At 40.5% G+C, this 18825-nt stretch overlaps 7 non-coding genes and 2 pseudogenes across 7 annotated transcripts; all 9 read right to left on the bottom strand.

The window, feature by feature from the left end:
- Positions 1-1740: 1740 nt before the first annotated feature.
- Positions 1741-1859, bottom strand: LOC140876663 (5S ribosomal RNA; annotated as a pseudogene).
- A 401-nt stretch (positions 1860-2260) lies between these two features.
- On the bottom strand, positions 2261-2379 carry LOC140876959 (5S ribosomal RNA). Its single transcript, XR_012149183.1, has one exon. It is a non-coding gene; the product is annotated as a 5S ribosomal RNA (ribosomal RNA).
- A 400-nt stretch (positions 2380-2779) lies between these two features.
- On the bottom strand, positions 2780-2898 carry LOC140876653 (5S ribosomal RNA; annotated as a pseudogene).
- Positions 2899-3299: 401 nt separating this feature from the next.
- On the bottom strand, positions 3300-3418 carry LOC140876563 (5S ribosomal RNA). Its single transcript, XR_012148867.1, has one exon. It is a non-coding gene; the product is annotated as a 5S ribosomal RNA (ribosomal RNA).
- Positions 3419-3818: 400 nt separating this feature from the next.
- LOC140876583 (5S ribosomal RNA) lies at positions 3819-3937 on the bottom strand. Its single transcript, XR_012148887.1, has one exon. It is a non-coding gene; the product is annotated as a 5S ribosomal RNA (ribosomal RNA).
- Positions 3938-4335: 398 nt separating this feature from the next.
- Positions 4336-4454, bottom strand: LOC140876947 (5S ribosomal RNA). The gene has a single exon (XR_012149173.1). It is a non-coding gene; the product is annotated as a 5S ribosomal RNA (ribosomal RNA).
- A 2044-nt stretch (positions 4455-6498) lies between these two features.
- Positions 6499-6617, bottom strand: LOC140876571 (5S ribosomal RNA). Its single transcript, XR_012148875.1, has one exon. It is a non-coding gene; the product is annotated as a 5S ribosomal RNA (ribosomal RNA).
- A 375-nt stretch (positions 6618-6992) lies between these two features.
- On the bottom strand, positions 6993-7110 carry LOC140876587 (5S ribosomal RNA). The gene has a single exon (XR_012148890.1). It is a non-coding gene; the product is annotated as a 5S ribosomal RNA (ribosomal RNA).
- A 393-nt stretch (positions 7111-7503) lies between these two features.
- Positions 7504-7622, bottom strand: LOC140876609 (5S ribosomal RNA). The gene has a single exon (XR_012148911.1). It is a non-coding gene; the product is annotated as a 5S ribosomal RNA (ribosomal RNA).
- Positions 7623-18825: the final 11203 nt, after the last annotated feature.

The following is an 18825-nucleotide window of genomic DNA, read 5'->3' as shown; positions in this document are numbered from 1 at the left end:
CTTGTAAAACATGGATTGGAATAAGTTGGAAGGATCAAAAAGTGTTGTTGAAAAATAGAGCAACAAGCTGCCTAGATCAGCGCTCGATTAGCTCTTTTTGGCAGACCGGTCACATCCCAAAAACCCCCAACCCGAGAGTTGGGTTAAGGGGGGGGGGGGGGGGCGCTCGGTCGGCAGTGTATTTGAAAAAAAAAAATTAAAAATTTGTTTTTTTTATTTATCTTTGATCCTTTATTAATTAATCATGTTTAGTGATTAATTGCCCCACGATTTGATTAGCAACCCGAGGCCCCACAATGGACCTGATAAGTTTCCCTGTGTTGAGTCAAATTAAGAAGCATGCTCCACTTCTGGTTGTTCCTTTCCGTCAATTCCTTTAAGTTTCAACCCCCGATGAGTTTGGAACTTCCGAAGTGCGTTCGGAAGCGCCGAACATAGAGATGCATAGTTCGGAAGTTGAGGGTCGGATTAGAACCACCGAACGGGAGATCGGAGCTTCAGAATGTTAGGTCATGCGCACTAAATGATGTGTCACCGACATTTGGACACGCAATCACATGCATGTGATCAGAGATTCCGAAGTGGAGATTGAAGAGTCCGATCGGGACAGTTTGGAATGTGGCATGCATGCAGGGATCGGAGCTTCCGACCATCGCCTATAAATAGGGCATCCAAGGTTCACTTTTGCCGATTCACAACTTTCCTCTATTGTTTTGATTTCTTTAAGGCATTTCTAGACATTTAATCAGGGCCCGGATAGTAGCGAGGTGCTTTCGGAGGAGCTATGGAGCGGTGCTCAGGAATTGGGGCATTCGACAGCCAAAGGCTAACGACAGATGCAAGTATAATCCGAGATTCTCTAACAGTATTAGAGAGTATCTATTAGCTTAGTTAAGAATTTTATACTAGCTTTAGTGATATGATAATTGTTGTCTTGCAGGCTTGGACCCTAGACTGGTATTGTTAGGACTGAGTTAGTGAGGTACGTAAGTACTGACTGAGATTGTCAGCGATTATTCATTCTTATATGTTTCACTTTATGTCTCATGATCCATGGTTTACTGCTTCTATATATTATGATGCATGTGCATATTCATGTTCAGCCATGACTGCTTAAATCGGTGTGAATAAATTCTACTGGCAAGCGTACCATGTCAAGTAATAGTAAAGTGAATAAAATCAGATATCGTACCCACTGGGACAGTATAATTATGAATACCAGAATATGATTATTTCTACATAATCTAGACTAATTAAAAAGGTGATGAAAATGCAGGTTTTAAATTTAAAACTTAAATTGCAATTAAAATTCAACTTCAACTCAATGAAAACGCAGCAATGGTTTTTGGATTAAATTACAGAACTCCGAAGTTAAGCGTGCTTGGGCGAGAGGAATAGTCGCTGCACTTTCAAACGGACATAACTTTCGGCCGGATGAGAGTTATGGGAGCTTCAGCCTGCTCATGCGAAGCTCTTCACGATACCTACAGCGCATCTCGATCAAAGAAACGAAGACTCTCAAATTCCAACCTGGAGATGGACTTTTGGGGCGTTTTTCCCGTAGGGCACGTTGGGACCCACAGAAGCAGCCCGCGTCACCCAGATCGCACGTTCACGTCGTGTGATTTAGTTTATTGCATCTTTTCTCTCCACGGATTGGATGGAAAGAGTCGGGAATAGGAAAGTGAGGAATCGAAAGAACAAGAAGTACGAGTAAAAGAAAAAAAAATTAATGAAAAAGGGGTGTAACACGTGGACTTCCCAGGGGGTCACCCATCCTAGTATTGCTCTTACTCAAGCACGCTTAACTTCGGAGTTGTGATGGGATCCAGTGCATTAGTGCTGGTATGATCGTACCCAACAGTGAATGAATTTTTTATTTTTTTGTCTCTCGAATTGCAGATCGGAGGAACAGGCACTGCACTTTCAAACGGACATAACTTTCAATCGGCTGGAAGTTACGTGAGCTTCAGCCTGCTCACGCGAAGCTCGTCTCGATACCTACAACTCGCATCTCGGTATAAGAGATGGAGACACTCAAATTCCAACTCGGAGATGGACTTTCCGGGCATTTTCGCGTGGGGCATGTTGGGACCCACCGAAGCGGCCCGCGTCACCCAGATCGCATGTTCACGTCGTGTCATTCAGTCTATTGCATCTTTTCTATCCGTGAATTGGACTGAAAGAGTCGGGAATAGAACAGCGAGGAATCTGAATAATAAGAAGTACGAGTAAGAAAAAAAAAGAAATTAATGAAAAAGGGGTGCAACACGAGGACTTCCTAGGGGGTCTCCCATTCTAGTACTGCTCTCGCCCAGGCACGCTTAACTTCGGAGTTCTAATCGGATCCGCTGCATTAGTGCTGGTACGATCGCACCCAACACTGAATGAATTCTTTATTTTCTTGTCTCTCGAGTTGCGGATCGGAGGAACAGGTGCTGCACTTTCAAACAGACATAACTTTCGGCCGGTTGAGAGTTACGGGAGCTTCAGCCTTCTCACGCGAAGCTCTTCTCGATACCTACAGCGCATCTCGGTCTATGAGATGGAGAATCTCAAATTCCAACTCGGAGATGAACTTTTGGGGCGTTTTCACGTAGGTCATGTTGGGACCCACCGAAACGGCCTGCGTCACCCAGATCACACTTTCACGTCGTGTCATTCAGTTTATTGCATCTTATCTATCCGCGGATTGGACTGAAAGAGTCGGAAATAGGACAGCGAGGAATCAAAAGAACAAGAAGTACGAGTAAAAGAAAAAAAAGAAACTAATGAAAAAGGGGTGAACCACGAGGACTTCCCAGGGGGTCAGCAATCCTAGTACTGCTCTCGCCCAAGCACGCTTAACTTCGGAGTTCTGATGGGATCCAGTGCATTAGTGTTGATATGATCGTACCCAATATTAAATGAATTCTTTATTGTTTCATCTCTCAAATTGCGGATCGGAGGAACATGCACTGCACTTTCAAATAGACATAACTTTCAGCCGGCTGAGAGTTACGGGAGCTTTAGCCTACTCAAGCGAAACTCGTCTCGATACCTAAAGCGCGCATCTCGGTCTAAGATACACAGATTCTCAAATTCCTACCCGGAGATGGACTTTTGGGGCATTTTTCAAGTAGGGCACGTTGGGACCCACCGAAGCTGCCCGTATCACCTAGATCGCACGTTCACGTCGTGTTATTTAGTCTATTGCATCTTTTCTATCCACAAATTGGCCTGAAAAAGTCGGTAATAGGACAGCGAGGAATCGAAAGAACAAGAAGTACAAGTAAAAAAAAAAAGAAATTAATGAAAAAGGGGTGCAACACGAGGACTTTCCAGGGGGTCACCCATCCTAGTACTGCTCTCGCCCAAGCACGATTAACTTCAAAGTTCTGATGCGATCCGATGCATTAGTGCTGGTATGATCGCACCCAACAGTGAATGAATTCTTTATTGTTTTGTCTCTCGAATTGCGGATCGGAGAAACAGGCGCTGCACTTTCAAACGGACATAGCTTTCGGCCGACTAAGAGTTACGAGAGCTTCAGCCTGCTCACGCGAAGCTCGTCTCGATACCTATAGAGCGCATCTCGGTCAAAGAGACAGAGACTCTCAAATTCCAACCCGAAGATGTACTTTCATGGCGTTTTTCCCGTAGGGCACGTTGGGACCCACAAAAGCGGCCCGCGTCACCCAGATCACACGTTCACGTCATGTGATTCAGTATATTGCATCTATTCTATTCGCGGATTGGACTGAAAGAGTTGGGAATAGGACAACAAGGAATCGAAAGAATAAGAAGTACGAGAAAAAAAAAAAGAAATTAATGAAAAAGGGGTGCAACCTGAGGACTTCCCAGGGGGTCACCCATCCTAATAATGCTCTCGCCCAAGCACGCTTAACTTCGGAATTCTGATGTGATCCGGTGCATTAGTGCTGGTATGATCGCACCCAACAGTGAACGAATTCTTTATTTTTTTGTCTTTTGAATTGCGGATCGGAGGAACAGGCGCTGTACTTTGAAACGGACATAACTTTCGGCCGGCTGAGAGATACGGGAGCTTCAGCCTGCTCATGCGAAGATCGTCTCGATACCTACAGCGCGCATCTTGGTCTCAGAGACGGAGACACTCAAATTCTAACCCGGAGATGGACTTTCGGGCGGTTTTTCCATAGGACACGTTGGGACCCACCGAAGCAGCCCGCGTCACCCAGATCGTACGTTCACGTCGTGTGATTCAGCATATCGCATCTTTTCTATCCGCGGATAGGACTGAACGAGTTGGGAATAGGACAGCGAGGAATCGAAACAAAAAAAAGTATGAGAAAGAAAAAAAAATTTAATGTAAAAGGGGTGCAACCCGAGGACTTCCCAGGGGATCACCCATTCTAGTACTGCTCTCGCCCAAGCACGCTTAACTTCGGAGTTCTGATGGGATCCGGTGCATTAGAGTTGGTATGATCCCACCCAACAGTGAATGAATTCCTTATTGTTTTGTCTCTCGAATTGCATATCCGGTGCATTAGTGCTGCCCCCAATTGAAACGATCCTAACTCTACTTTAAGTAATAATTAAATAAAATGCGGATTTTTCAGAAAATTTAATAAAATTTCGGCATGACTTATTGGTTTAAGTGAAAACCCGCGTGTCTCGGACAGCAAACAAAATAAAATAAAAGAAATAAACAACCGACGACACAAGCAAACTAGACCGAGACAAGAACGAAAACCCAAGAAAGAGATTCGACATATCAAATATCCAAAAGTTTGAAAATATAATGTTTACATGCCCAAAAACAATTCTATCAAAACATTACGCATACATTTGTCAAATAAGAAAAATAAATGTTTCATAACATATTAATTCGAGTAACTATGCGGAAGACAAGCATAGGTCGGAGCGATGTGTCGTGCCCGCATTTCAGTCCACTCGATAGTCTTGCCCCTCGATCTTAATGATGACTTATACCTGCTTGTAAACAAATAAGTGTAGTGAGTCTAAAAGACTCAGCAAGAATATAGGGGGGGGGGGGGATAATGAGTACTACATAAATACAAGCACAGGCAGATTGAAAATAACTTGTAATAAAATACTTTTGTTCCCTTAAACTTAAATAGATGATTTCTGAATAAATTACTTGAATATGAATGTAACATATGCATGGCTAAGTCAAACATGAACAATGAAACTGAATATATTGTACTAAACATGTATATAAATGACTTGAACTGAAACTGTGAACTTAGATCATTGGATTGTGACTCTGTGGTTTCGATCATGATCATGGCTGCAGTGCACTATGCCGCAAGGAAGTCAGGATAACACCCAACACGTCTTGCCCTATTGTTGGTATGGGAAGCTAAGATTTCTCCTAGCCCATCCATACACATGAATTTTGGTAAGGGAAGCTAAGACGCCTCCCAGCCAGTCCAAACACATGAATTTTACTGTAGTCACAATCATCTCACTTCATTCGTAAAATACTTTCTTTCATTCATAAATATGAGACTTAGCATGAATATGTAAATATGATGTACATGTAAATGTTGATTGATAATCATGCATATGACTCACACAAAAATGACCGAGATGGTGATTTAGGAGACAAACCAAAGGATGAGAAAACTAAACCATAGTGAAGCGCTTAAGACAAATTGGAGCGGTTCGCTCGTAAAATTTGTAATTCGCTCGATTCTTAATCAAAAAGGATTGCGATTGAAACCATGACTCCATGACACATAGAACTAAGTAGGGAAATCATCCTTGGAATTTATTTTCTAGGCGATCATTTTACAAAAAACATAATTCCGGGCAGCAGCCCTGTTTTGCTTCAAAAATTCTGCACGTAATCAATTAAAAATCTAGAACTCGACCAAAACTTAACCGAATTAAATCCCGCTTGAACCGACATATTCCGAACATCTAGGACAAGTTTCAGACCCGAGCCCTTGATCAAAACACTAGTTTATCCCTGTTTTAAAAAAATTAGTTTCCGGACATCTCACATAGCAACAAAATTCTGCTCATGTCTTGTTTCAAAACTCACTCCTAAAAAAACCTATCTATTTGTCTTCAACCCCCAGACACTATCTTGGTATCATAACCAACATTTAAGCTCACCCAAAACCCCCTTAAACTCACCCCATAACAGCCCAAAAGCCAGCTCAAACTGCACGTTCAAACGGACATAACTTTCGGTCGGTTGAGAGTTACGGGAGCTTCAGCCTGCTCACGCAAAGCTCGTCTCGATACCTACAGCGCGCATCTCGGTCTAAGATACGCTGACTCTCAAATTCAAACCCGGAGATAGACTTTTGGGGCATTTTTCCTGTAGGGCACGTTGGGACCCATCAAAGCGGCCCGTGTCACCTAGATTGCACGTTCACATTGTGTCATTCAGTGTATTGTATATTTTCTATCCGCAGATTGGCCTAAAAGAGTCAGGAATAGGACAGCGAGGAATAAAAAGAACAAGAAGTACAAGTAAAAGAAAAAAAATAAATTAATGAAAAAGGGGTGCAACACGAGGACTTCCCAGGGGGTAACCCATCGTAGTAGTGCTCTCGCCTAAGCATGCTTAACTACGGAGTTCTGATGCGATCCGGTGCATTAGTGCTGGTATGATCGCACCCAACAGTGAATGAATTCTTTATTGTTTTTTCTCTCGAATTGCAGATCAGAAAAACAGGTGCTGCACTTTCAAACGAACATAGCTTTCTGCCGGCTGAGAGTTACGGGAGCTTCAGCCTGCTAACGCGAAGCTCGTCTCGATACCTACAGCGCGCATCTCGGTCAAAGAGACAGAGACTCTCAAATTCCAACCCGAAGATGTAATTTCGGGGCGTTTTTCACATAGGGCACGTTGGGACCCACCAAAGCGGCCTGCGTTACCCAGATCGTACGTTCACGTCATGTGATTCAGTATATTGCATCTTTTCTATTCGCGGATTTACTGAAAGAGTTGGGAATAGGACAGCGAGGAATCGAGAGAATAAGAAGTACAAAAAGGGGTGCAACACGAGGACTTCCCAGGGGGTCACCCTCCTAGTACTGCTCTCGCCCAAGCACGCATAACTTCGGAGTTCTGATGGGATCCAGTGCATTAGTGCTGGTATGATCGCACCCAAAATGAAAGAATTCTTTATTGTTTTGTCTCTCGAATTGCGGATCGGAGGAACAGGTGCTGCACTTTCAAACATACATAACTTTCGGCCGGCTGAGATTACGGGGCTTCAGCCTGCTCACGCGAAGCTCGTTTCGATACCTACAGCGTGTATCTTGGTCTTAGAGACGGAGACGCTCAAACTCCAACCCGGAGATGGAATTTCGGGCATTTTTTCTGTAGGGCACGTTGGGACCTACCGAAGCGGCTCGCGTCACCCAGATCGCACGTTCACGTTATGTGATTCAGTATATTGCATCTTTTTTATCCGCGGATAGGACTGAAAGAGTCGAGAATAGGACAGCGAGGAATCGAAAGAACAAGAAGTATGAGAAAGAAAAAAAATTAATGAAAAAAGGGTGCAACACGAGGATTTCCCGCGGGGTCACCCATCCTAATATTGCTCTCGCCCAAGCACGCTTAACTTCATAATTCTTATGGGATCCGGTGCATTAGTGCTGGTATGATCGCACCCAACAGTGAATGAATTCTTTATTGTTTTGTCTCTCGAATTGCGGATCCGTTGCATTAGTGCTGGTATGATCGCACCCAACTGAAACGACCCTAACTCTACTTTAAGTAATAATTAAATAAAATGCAAATTTTTCAGAAAATTTATTAAAAATTTCGGAATGACCTATTTGTTTAAGTAAAAACCCGCCTGTCTCAGACAGCAAAAATAATAAAATGAAAGAAATAAACAACCGACGACACAAGCAAACTAGACCGAGACAAGAACGAGAACCCAAGAAAGAGATTCGACATATCAAATATCCAAAAGTTTGAAAATCTAATGTTTTCATGCCCAAAAACAATTCTATCAAAACATTACGCATTCATTTGTCAAATAAGCAAAATAAATGCCTCATAACATATTAATTCGAGTAACTATACGCAAGACGAGCTTAGGTCAGAGGGATGTGTCGTGCCGGCATCGCAGTCCTCTCGATAGTCTTCCCCCTAGATCTTAATGATGACTTATACCTGCCTGAAAACAAATAAGTGTAGTGAGTCTAAAAGACTCAGCAAGAATATGGGGGGAGGGGGATAACGAGTACTACATAAATACAAGCACAGGAAGATTGAAAATAACTTGTAATAAAATACTTTTGTGCCCTTAAACTTAAATAGATGATTTTTGAATAAATTACGTGAATATGAATGTAACATATGCATGGCTAAGTCAAACATGAACAATAAAACTGAATATACTGAACATGTAGATAAATGACTTGAACTGAAACTGTGAACTTAGATCCTTGGATTATGACTCTGTGGGTTTCGATCATGATCATGGCTGCGGTTAACTATGCCGCAAGGAAGTCAGGATAAACCCAACCCATCTTGCCCTATGGTTGGTATGGGAAGCCAAGATTTCTCCTAGCCCGTCCATACACATGAATTTCGGTAAGGGAAGCTAAGACGTCTCTCAGCCCGTCCAAACACATGAATTTTACTGTAGTCACAATCATCTCACTTTGTTCGTAAAATACTTTCTTTCATTCATAAATATGAGACTTATCATGCATTTGTAAATATGATGTACATGTAAATGTTGATCGATAATCATGCATATGACTCACACAAGAATGACCAGAATGGTGATTTAGGAGACAAACCAAAGGATGAGAAAACTAAACCATATTGTAGCGCTTAAGACAAATTGGAGCGATTCACTCGTAAAATTTGTAATTCGCTCGATTCTTAATAAAAAAGGATTTGCGCTTGAAACTACGACTCCATGACACTTAGAACTAAGTAGGAAAATCATTCTCGGAATTTATTTTCTAAGCAATCATTTTACAAAAAACACAATTTCGGGCAACAGCCCTGTTTTGCTTCAAAAATTCTGCACCTAATCAATTAAAAATCTAGAACTCGACCAAAACTTAACCGAATTAAATCCCGCTTTAACCGACATATTCCCAACATCTAGGACAAGTTCCAAACCCGAGCCCTTGACCAAAACCAGAGTTTATCCCTGTTTTTAAAAATTAGTTTCCGCACTTCTCACACACCAACAAAATTCTGCTCATGTCTTGTTTCAAAACTCACTCCAAAAAATACCTATTTATTTGTCTTCAACCTCCAGCCACTATCTTGGTATCATAACCAACATTTAAGCTCACCCAAAACCCCCTTAAAATCACCCCATAACAGCCCAAAACCCAGCTCAACTTCCTTCAAAAGGGCAGCCCCTAGTCACAATCATAACCGAGCCCAACCATCCCCATTACTCGAATGCACTGTTGGAGAACGGCGATCAGATCAATCAGAATTGATACCCGGTGCAGCGGAAGTTTAAATATTTTATATGGAACGATTCCATAATGGGTATCAAAACATTACGATTAAATTGTGTGTGTAAAAATTAAATAACAATTATAAATTTTTACCTCCAATCTCGAATCGAGATTATGGACAGCAACAGATTACTCTGCTCTTGTTGTATATCTCTGGAACTGATGGACGAACTGTTCTTCAATCAGGTCCACGAACAGAGATTTAATCCCTCTGATAGATTGCACTAGAAAATCTATCAGAAGTTTCTACGAAGAGAATTAACGAATTTGATCCGTTAAACCAGACTGAAAATTCAAAATTCTCAGGCTGGATTTTCCCGACAGAGAGAGGGAGGGGGCGGCCACTTTAGAGAGAAAAACAACTAGGTTTTCGAAAATTGTGACCTCTGTTGTGTAATTTCTGTACTGCAATAACTTATTTATAATATGGGCTGCTAACAGCTTAGGGCCCATTAGTCATAAGTTCAAGCCTGACAAGCAAAGCCCGCATGTTCAGAAATTAATATAAAATTCATCGTGACTCAGATTGATAAACCAATTTCACCAATGTGCACAGAAACCATTTCTGCACCTTTTAAAGTCAAGATAAATTTTTCTGAATCCGAATTCAGTGTTTTCCAAAAATGCCCATCCCTATGTCATTTTAGGAAATCTTACTCCTCTACTCTTAAATAAGAAGTCCCACTTCTTTGTTCATTAAATTTAACTCTTTAAATTTAACTATCTCAACGGGGATTAAAAATCCATTACTCTGTGTGACCCTCAATGGTTCAGGGATATAGCTAGCCGTGGGCTCACAACTCCTTGTGACTCGGAACAACAATTTCCGACTTGCCCATCGAATCATGGTAAGAGCGCCTAGCAACATCGCCCCATGATTCCCTAGGTATCACTGATAGTGCCTGCAAGAACCAATAGATTTTGGTTAGCATACAGTACGGTCCCTTCATCCATATATCCCGATCGAATCAACAACCATTGGTAAATCGAGAGTCGTTCGAGATTCGATAACTATGCAATACATCTTGAAGATCAAATAGTGACATCGCACGTGCTACTAAGAAACCATTTCTTAAAACACATCATGTACTCTGGCCAGAGATTCGTCACACTAATATCTCCTCAGATTGCATAGGATATCCACACTCGCAAGTATGTGGTGAATCCTTGACAACAAAGCATCGACTCCTATATGTGTCGTAACTGTACCCAATCCCGACACCTGATGACCCCAATAGAGTCGGTAAATGAGTCAAAGAACAGTACTAGCATATAGAGTCTCAATGATGTTTCAAGTAGTAAGGACTAATGGTGTACAACCAAAACCGCGGACTTCATCCACTCGATAAGTGATAACCACTTGGAAAGTTCGGATAGGGTAGTTCGATCATTCATCGTATGAATATCCATTTGCATGCTTTGAACATCTCTATGTTCCATACCAATGAAACGTGGTACTCGGCATCGCAAATGCTAGTCTCAATCTCGAGCAATCCTTATCCTTATTAACGGACGGCTCAATCGACTAGGAACCGTTTAGAATATACAGTGACTATAAGATGTGTTTCATGATAGACATCCCCATGTACTACCACATCTTACATACACTATAGTATATTCAAGGTCTTTATCAAAACAACAATAGTATACCACAATATCACAATATGAAGAAAGATAAAGTCATTGCCATTAATAAAAGTGTAAATTATATTAAACAAAAGATTGTTTATACAAAGAGTCATCAAAGCCCTTAGCCACAAGTTGGCTCACCGGGCACCCACTCTTTCAATCTCCCACTTGCCTTAAAGCCAACTAGTCATACTACGTAGACCCTTTGCTTCGTGATGTTTGTCAAATAATGGTCCTGGCAAGGGCTTAGTAAGTGGATCAGCGATATTGTCTGCAGAGGCCACTCTTTCGACAGTGATGTCTCCTCTTTCCACGATCTCCCGGATGATGTGGTATTTCCTCAGTACGTGTTTGGATCTTTGATGAGACCTTGGTTCCTTTGCCTGAGCAATGGCACCCGTGTTGTCACAGTACACCGGGACTGGACCAACAACTTCAGGAATAACGTCCAACTCTTGGACGAAATTCCTCATCCAAACGGCCTCTTTAGCAGCAGCTGATGCTGCAATGTATTCTGCCTCAGTGGTGGAATCCGCTGTGGTGTCCTTCTTGGAACTCTTCCAAGAGACAGCACCGCCATTGAGCATGAACACAAATCCAGAGGTTGACTTCGAGTCATCCACGTCACTTTGGAAGCTAGAGTCGGTATAGCCTTCCAATTTTAGTTCTCTTCCTCCATATACCATGAACATATTCTTAGTCCTTCGTAAGTACTTAAGAATGTCCTTCACGGCTTTCCAATGCATTTGACCGGGATTAGCTTGATATCTGCTCGTGACACTCAGAGCAAATTCTACATCCGTTCTGGTAGATATCATCCCATACATGATACTACCAATGGCTGACGCATATGGTACATGTGTCATTTTCTCTATCTCTTCATCAGTCTTGGGACACAGACTTAGATAGAGAAACTCCATGACACATAGGTAGATGTCCTCTCTTGGACCCATCCATTGAAAACCTTTTCAATATGGTTTCGATGTAAGTAGCTTGAGTAAGTCCTATCATTCTCTTAGATCTATCTCTATAGATCTGTATCCCTAGAATATAGGATGCCTCACCCAAATCCTTCATCGAGAATCTACCTGATAACCATATCTTTGTTGACTGCAACATCCCTACGTCATTCCCAATGAGTAGGATGTCATCAACATAAAGTACTAAGAATGTCACAGCATCCTTAACTATTTTCTTGTACACGCATGGTTCCTCCGGGTTCTTGATGAAACCAAAATCCTTTATTGTTTCATCAAATTTCTGGTTCCAACTTCTTGATGCTTGTTTTAGACCATAGATTGATCTCTGAAGCTTGCATACCTTATGCTCGCTTCCCATGGATGTGTATCCCTCAGGCTGCGTCATATAGATCTCTTCCTTAATGTTTCCATTAAGAAATGCAGTCTTCACATCCATTTGCCATATCTCATAGTCATACCAAGCAGCTATGGCAATAAGGATTCTTATGGACTTGAACATTGCAACTGGTGAAAAGGTTTCATCATAGTCAACTCCTTGTCTTTGAGTATAACCTTTCGCCACCAATCGCGCCTTGTAGGTCAATACCTTACCATCAGGCCCAAGCTTTCTCTTGTAGATCCATTTACACCCTATTGGAACAATTCCATCGGGAGGATCTACTAAAGACCAAACTTGATTTGTATGCATCGAATCTATTTCTGACTGCATAGCTTCAAGCCATAAATTTGAATCCGCATCAGAAATTGCTTATTTGAAGTTTCTTGGATCACATCCAACATCGGGTTCATCTTGATCCCCTTCAAGAAGAAGACCATATCGAATAGGAGGTCTAGAAGTCCTCTCGGATCTTCTAGGTATAGGCGTGTCTATCAATGGTTCCTGAGGTGTAGGATCGTTATTTTGTATTTCGGGTTCTTCTCGAATTTTTTCGAGTTCCATCATCTCGCCTTTCTTATCCAATAAGAACTCCTTCTCCAAGAAGGTGGCATTCCTTGAAACAAACACCTTTGTTTCAGCAGGATGATAGAAATAATATCCGATTGAATTCTTCGGATACCCTACAAAATAACATAAGGTGGATCGACTATCCAACTTATCTCCCACTATCTGCTTCACGTAAGCAGGACATCCCCAAATCCTCAAGTACGAATACTTAGGAGCTTTGCCATTCCATAACTCGTATGGTGTTTTGTCCACTGCTTTGGTGTGGACGTTGTTCAACAACAACACCGCCGTTTCAAGCGCGTAGCCCCAAAACGAAGGTGGAAGCTCAGTGAAGCTCATCATGGATCGAACCATGTCCAACAAAGTTCGATTACGACGCTCCGATACACCATTCAGCTGTGGTGTCATAGGAGGAGTCCACTGAGAGAGAATCTCATTCTCTTTCAGATAGTCCAAAAACTCGGTACTTAAGTATTCTCCACCTCGATCCGATCGAAGTTCTTTAATACTTTTACCTAGCTTGTTTTCTACTTCAGCCTTGAATTCTTTGAACTTTTCAAATGCTTCAGACTTATATTTCATTAAATATAAATACCCATACCTAGAATACTCATCAGTAAAGGTAATGAAGTAGGTGTGGCCAAATTTAGTACCAATTCTAAATGGACCACAAGCATCTGTATGGATCAAATCCAACAGATTTTGACTACGCTCAGGTTTCCCCTTAAAAGGAGATTTAGTCATTTTTCCTTTCTGGCAGGATTCACAAGTAGGTAGAGAGTTAATATCAGAAATATCAAGCATGCCCTCTCCCACTAGCTTGTTCATCCTCCTTGAGGAAATATGACCTAGCCTAGCATGCCAAAGGTTTGCCGGGTTTTGACTATCGATTTTTCTTTTGTTTGTTGTTACCGGTTTATCAACATAATTTATTGGAACGTCTTTTAATTTTAAGTTATATAGATCGTTTTCAAGTTGTTCATTTCCAATCAAACATTCATTCTTGTAAATATTGCAAATCCCATTCACAAAATTTCAAGAATAACCATCTCTATCAAGCATAGAAACAGAAATAATGTTTTTAATCAAATTTGGAACAAATAAAACATCTCTCAAAAGTAACTTAAAATCGTTCTGCAAAATTAAATAAACGTCTCCCACAGCTTTGGCTTCAACTCTAGAACCATTTCCGAGCCTTAGCTGGGTCTCACCAATTCTAAGCTTGCAACTTCTTGTCATCACCTACAAATCATTGCAAATGTGAGATCCACATCCGGTATCCAATACACAAGAAGTAGTATTAAGTGAAACATTTATTTCAATATAGAACATACCCTTCGCAGTTCGCAACTGCTCTAGATATTCCTTGCAGTTATGTTTCCAATGACCGGGCTTCTTGCAGTAATGGCAAACATCCTTGGACTTTTCCATGTTTGAAGCCTTTGTCTTGTACTTCTTCTCGGGTTCGGTTTTCTTGGGTGGGGCAGAACGTTTCTTACCCTTTGTACTTGGCCCCTTCTTAGCAGAAGAAGAGGAGCCCACCAAGAAAGCCGGTTTATCCTTCTTTAAAGTGGATTCATATGTTACAAGCATATTGACCATCTCTTCAAGGGAGGCCTCTATCTTGTTCATATTGAAATTCACCACAAATCCGTCAAACGAAAAAGGAAGAGATAGAAGTAATAAGTCCACGTTGAGTTTATGCTAGAGCATATTCTCCGAGGTCAAGACAATCTTCAACTTACGGAACCATTTCGTATAGTTTGCGCCAGTCAGTTTATTTTGTTCGAGGATAGAGAATAGTGGATTGCGCGAATTCATCTTAATGAAATACTGAAAAGAAACAGACAATTATCAGTGATTGTTTAATTAATTTACTAAGACATAAAATAGACGAAATTTATTTTATGAATCTCACTCCCACTATTTTAACGATTTCACTACCCTCTAGTGAAAACGGGAAACTGTTTTCCTTAGTGGGAACATGGAGTCCAATTGACAAACTATGGTCCCGAATAATATCAGCCAACCATAATTTTCAAAAGGTAGAGCCCAATTGCTTCCAAAGCAACCTCCACGTTTTTACCTCATGTCCAATAAGGGCCCAATAATATGACGCCGTTTATTGTGACATGTCAAGATGACCCATCAATATTAAGTTGTGATGGAAGGTCGCCATGTGGATCCCCCAATAATATGAGCCGATCCCATGGGAGTTCCACCCAACTTACAACATGTGTCGATCCAATGTACATCTTTCCGACGAACGGGCCCCCCCAATAATATGAGCCGGACCGTATCCGCGGGTAGCATCTCATACATTGATCGTTGATGGAAGGTAGGAACATTTAAACAATATTTAAATTTCTTTTATTTATCTTGATATCAATTTTAAATCATATTTAAAATGAGGGATTTTAATTTTGAAAATTTGTCACATCATTTTAAAAATTTGTATGCTTGCGGGATTCATACAATTTTGTCTAAAACATGCATACAACTATAATATCATATATTATATAGGATGATCGATTCCATTTCTAATCGACCCGTGGTTGCCAATCACGAGTCTAAGTCCAATCCTAGGTAATATGCAGGTATGCAATGCAATCCTATTACATTAAGCTTCCAATTTACATTTTTTCAGTCTTTATTGTCTGCTGGGCCCACCTCCGTCTTCAAATCTTCATCTTCCACTAAGTCTAATGTATTTACAATAAATAACCATGACAAGTAGGGGATACATTTTAAGGGGTGGGAACGGGCCATAAATCAGACCCACTTTTATTACATATGACAATTCATATTGGGCCATAAACCAGGCCCATTAATAAATCCAACAACAATAAAAACAAATGTAAATTCCTAACATACACCTACAAAATTGGTTATGGCAATCGATCATCCTTATCCAATAATATTTAATTCAAAATTAATTTATTGGATAACATGCAATGACAATTTAAATTAAAAGGATAAAATCATATTCCATATATAAAATCTTATTTTACATACAAAATCATATTTTATCTTTTTATCAAATAAAATCATATTTTACATATAAAATCCAATTTTATACATAAAATCATAATTTACTCAATATTTCCATAAGATCATATCTTATCATCAATTGTACCAAAAATAATTAATTTCATAAAATCTGATTTAACGGATAAAATCTATAAATTTTCCAAAAATTCAAATTTATCCAAAAATCAATTTTAAAATTTTCGGACTCGAACAATTCGATCCGACGCCTCGTGGACCAATCAAAAACAATTTTCGATCGGACCAAAAATAGAATTTTAATATATTAAAATTTTAATTTTAAAATTAAAAATTAATTTTCGCGGGCCGCCCGGGACGCTCCCGGGCAGCCCGCGCCCCAAGGGGGCTCGGGCCGGGCAGCCCGTCACTGCCCCTAGGGCAGCGATCGTCGCTGCCCTAGGGGCAGCGACCCTCGCTGCCCCCCGGGCAGCGATCCAATCGCTGCACGTGTTTTTGCCCGAAAAAATTTTATTTTTTTAAAAAAAATTTATTTTGTTTCAAAAACCGAGGCTTAAAATATTTTTGTACAATCGATTAATTTAATCGCTTGATCTGAGCAACCTGGCTCTGATACCATTGTTGGAGAACGGCGATCAGATCAATCAGAATTGATACCCGGTGCAGCGGAAGTTTAAATATTTTATATGGAACGATTCCATAATGGGTATCAAAACTTTACGATTAAATTGTGTGTGTAAAAATTAAATAACAATTATAAATTTTTACCTCCAATCTCGAATCGAGATTATGGACACCAACAGATTACTCTGCTCTTGTTGTATATCCCTGGAATTGATGGACGAACTGTTCTTTAATCAAGTCCACGAACAGAGATTTAATCCCTCTGATAGATTGCACTAGAAAATCTATCAGAAGTTTCTACGAAGAGAATTAACGAATTTGATCCGTTAAACCAGACTGAAAATTCAAAATTCACAGGCTGGATTTTCCCGACAGAGAGAGGGAGGGGGCGGCCACTTTAGAGAGAAAAACAACTAGGTTTTCGAAAATTGTGACCTCTGTTGTGTAATTTCTGTACTGCAATAACTTATTTATAATATGGGCTGCTAACAGCTTAGGGCCCATTAGTCATAAGTTCAAGCCTGACAAGCAAAGCCCGCATGTTCAGAAATTAATATAAAATTCATCGTGACTCAGATTGATAAACCAATTTCACCAATGTGCACAGAAACCATTTCTGCACCTTTTAAAGTCAAGATAAATTTTTCTGAATCCGAATTCAGTGATTTCCAAAAATGCCCATCCCTATGTCATTTTAGGAAATCTTACTCCTCTACTCTTAAATAAGAAGTCCCACTTCTTTGTTCATTAAATTTAACTCTTTAAATTTAACTATCTCAACGGGGATTAAAAATCCATTACTCTGTGTGACCCTCAATGGTTCAGGGATACAGCTAGCCGTGGGCTCACAACTCCTTGTGACTCGAAACAACAATTTCCGACTTGCCCATCGAATCATGGTAAGAGCGCCTAGCAACATCGCCCCATGATTCCCTAGGTATCACTGATAGTGCCTGCAAGAACCAATAGATTTTGGTTAGCATACAGTACGATCACTTCATCCATATATCCCGATCGAATCAACAACCATTGGTAAATCGAGAGTCGTTCGAGATTCGATAACTATGCAATACATCTTGAAGATCAAATAGTGACATCGCACGTGCTACTAAGAAACCATTTCTTAAAACACATCATGTACTCTGGCCAGAGATTCGTCACACTAATATCTCCTCAGATTGCATAGGATATCCACACTCACAAGTATGTGGTGAATCCTTGACAACAAAGCATCGACTCCTATATGTGTCGTAACTGTACCCAATCCCGACACCTGATGACCCCAATAGAGTCGGTAAACGAGTCAAAGCACAGTACTAGCATATAGAGTCTCAATGATGTTTCAAGTAGTAAGGACTAATGGTGTACAACCAAAACCGCGGACTTCATCCACTCGATAAGTGATAACCACTTGGAAAGTCCGGATAGGGTAGTTCGATCATTCATCGTATGAATATCCATTTGCATGCTTTGAACATCTCTATGTTCCATACCAATGAAACGTGGTACTCGGCTTCGCAAATGCTAGTCTCAATCTCGAGCGATCCTTATCCTTATTAACGGACGGCTCAATCGACTAGGAACCGTTTAGAATATACAGTGACAATAAGATGTGTTTCATGATAGACATCCCCATGTACTACCACATCTTACATACACTATAGTATATTCAAGGTCTTTATCAAAACAACAATAGTATATCACAATATCACAATATGAAGAAAGATAAAGTCATTGCCATTAATAAAAGTGTAAATTATATTAAACAAAAGATTGTTTATACAAAGAGTCATCAAAGCCCTTAGCCACAAGTTGGCTCACCGGGCACCCACTCTTTCATGCACCTCAACTCCATCCCACAAGATATTTTCACGTCATCCTAGTTTCTACCATGTGAACTTCATATCATCCATGGTAGCTCTAAATCACCATCCAAATCAACACAACAAACACCAAGTGTTTGAACCCAAACATGTATATAATCTGGAAATTTGAATCGATCCATAAGCCATCAAAAATCTGAAAATTCGATCACATAACATGAGGGAAAAAAATCTGGAAATGGTTCGAACACTTGCTATACATAAATTCTAAAAATTTCGAATGCCACAAGACAAGGGGAAAACTAAAAGAAATTCGAACATCATAATAGGAAATGGACTGGACAGTGTTCAAACACAAGCCAAGGCA

This window comes from Henckelia pumila, chromosome 1, assembly GCF_033568475.1.
Source record: "Henckelia pumila isolate YLH828 chromosome 1, ASM3356847v2, whole genome shotgun sequence".
NCBI classification, from domain to species: domain Eukaryota; kingdom Viridiplantae; phylum Streptophyta; class Magnoliopsida; order Lamiales; family Gesneriaceae; genus Henckelia; species Henckelia pumila.
Note: the sequence above shows the minus strand (reverse complement) of the source record. Positions and strands in the feature narration are given on the sequence as shown.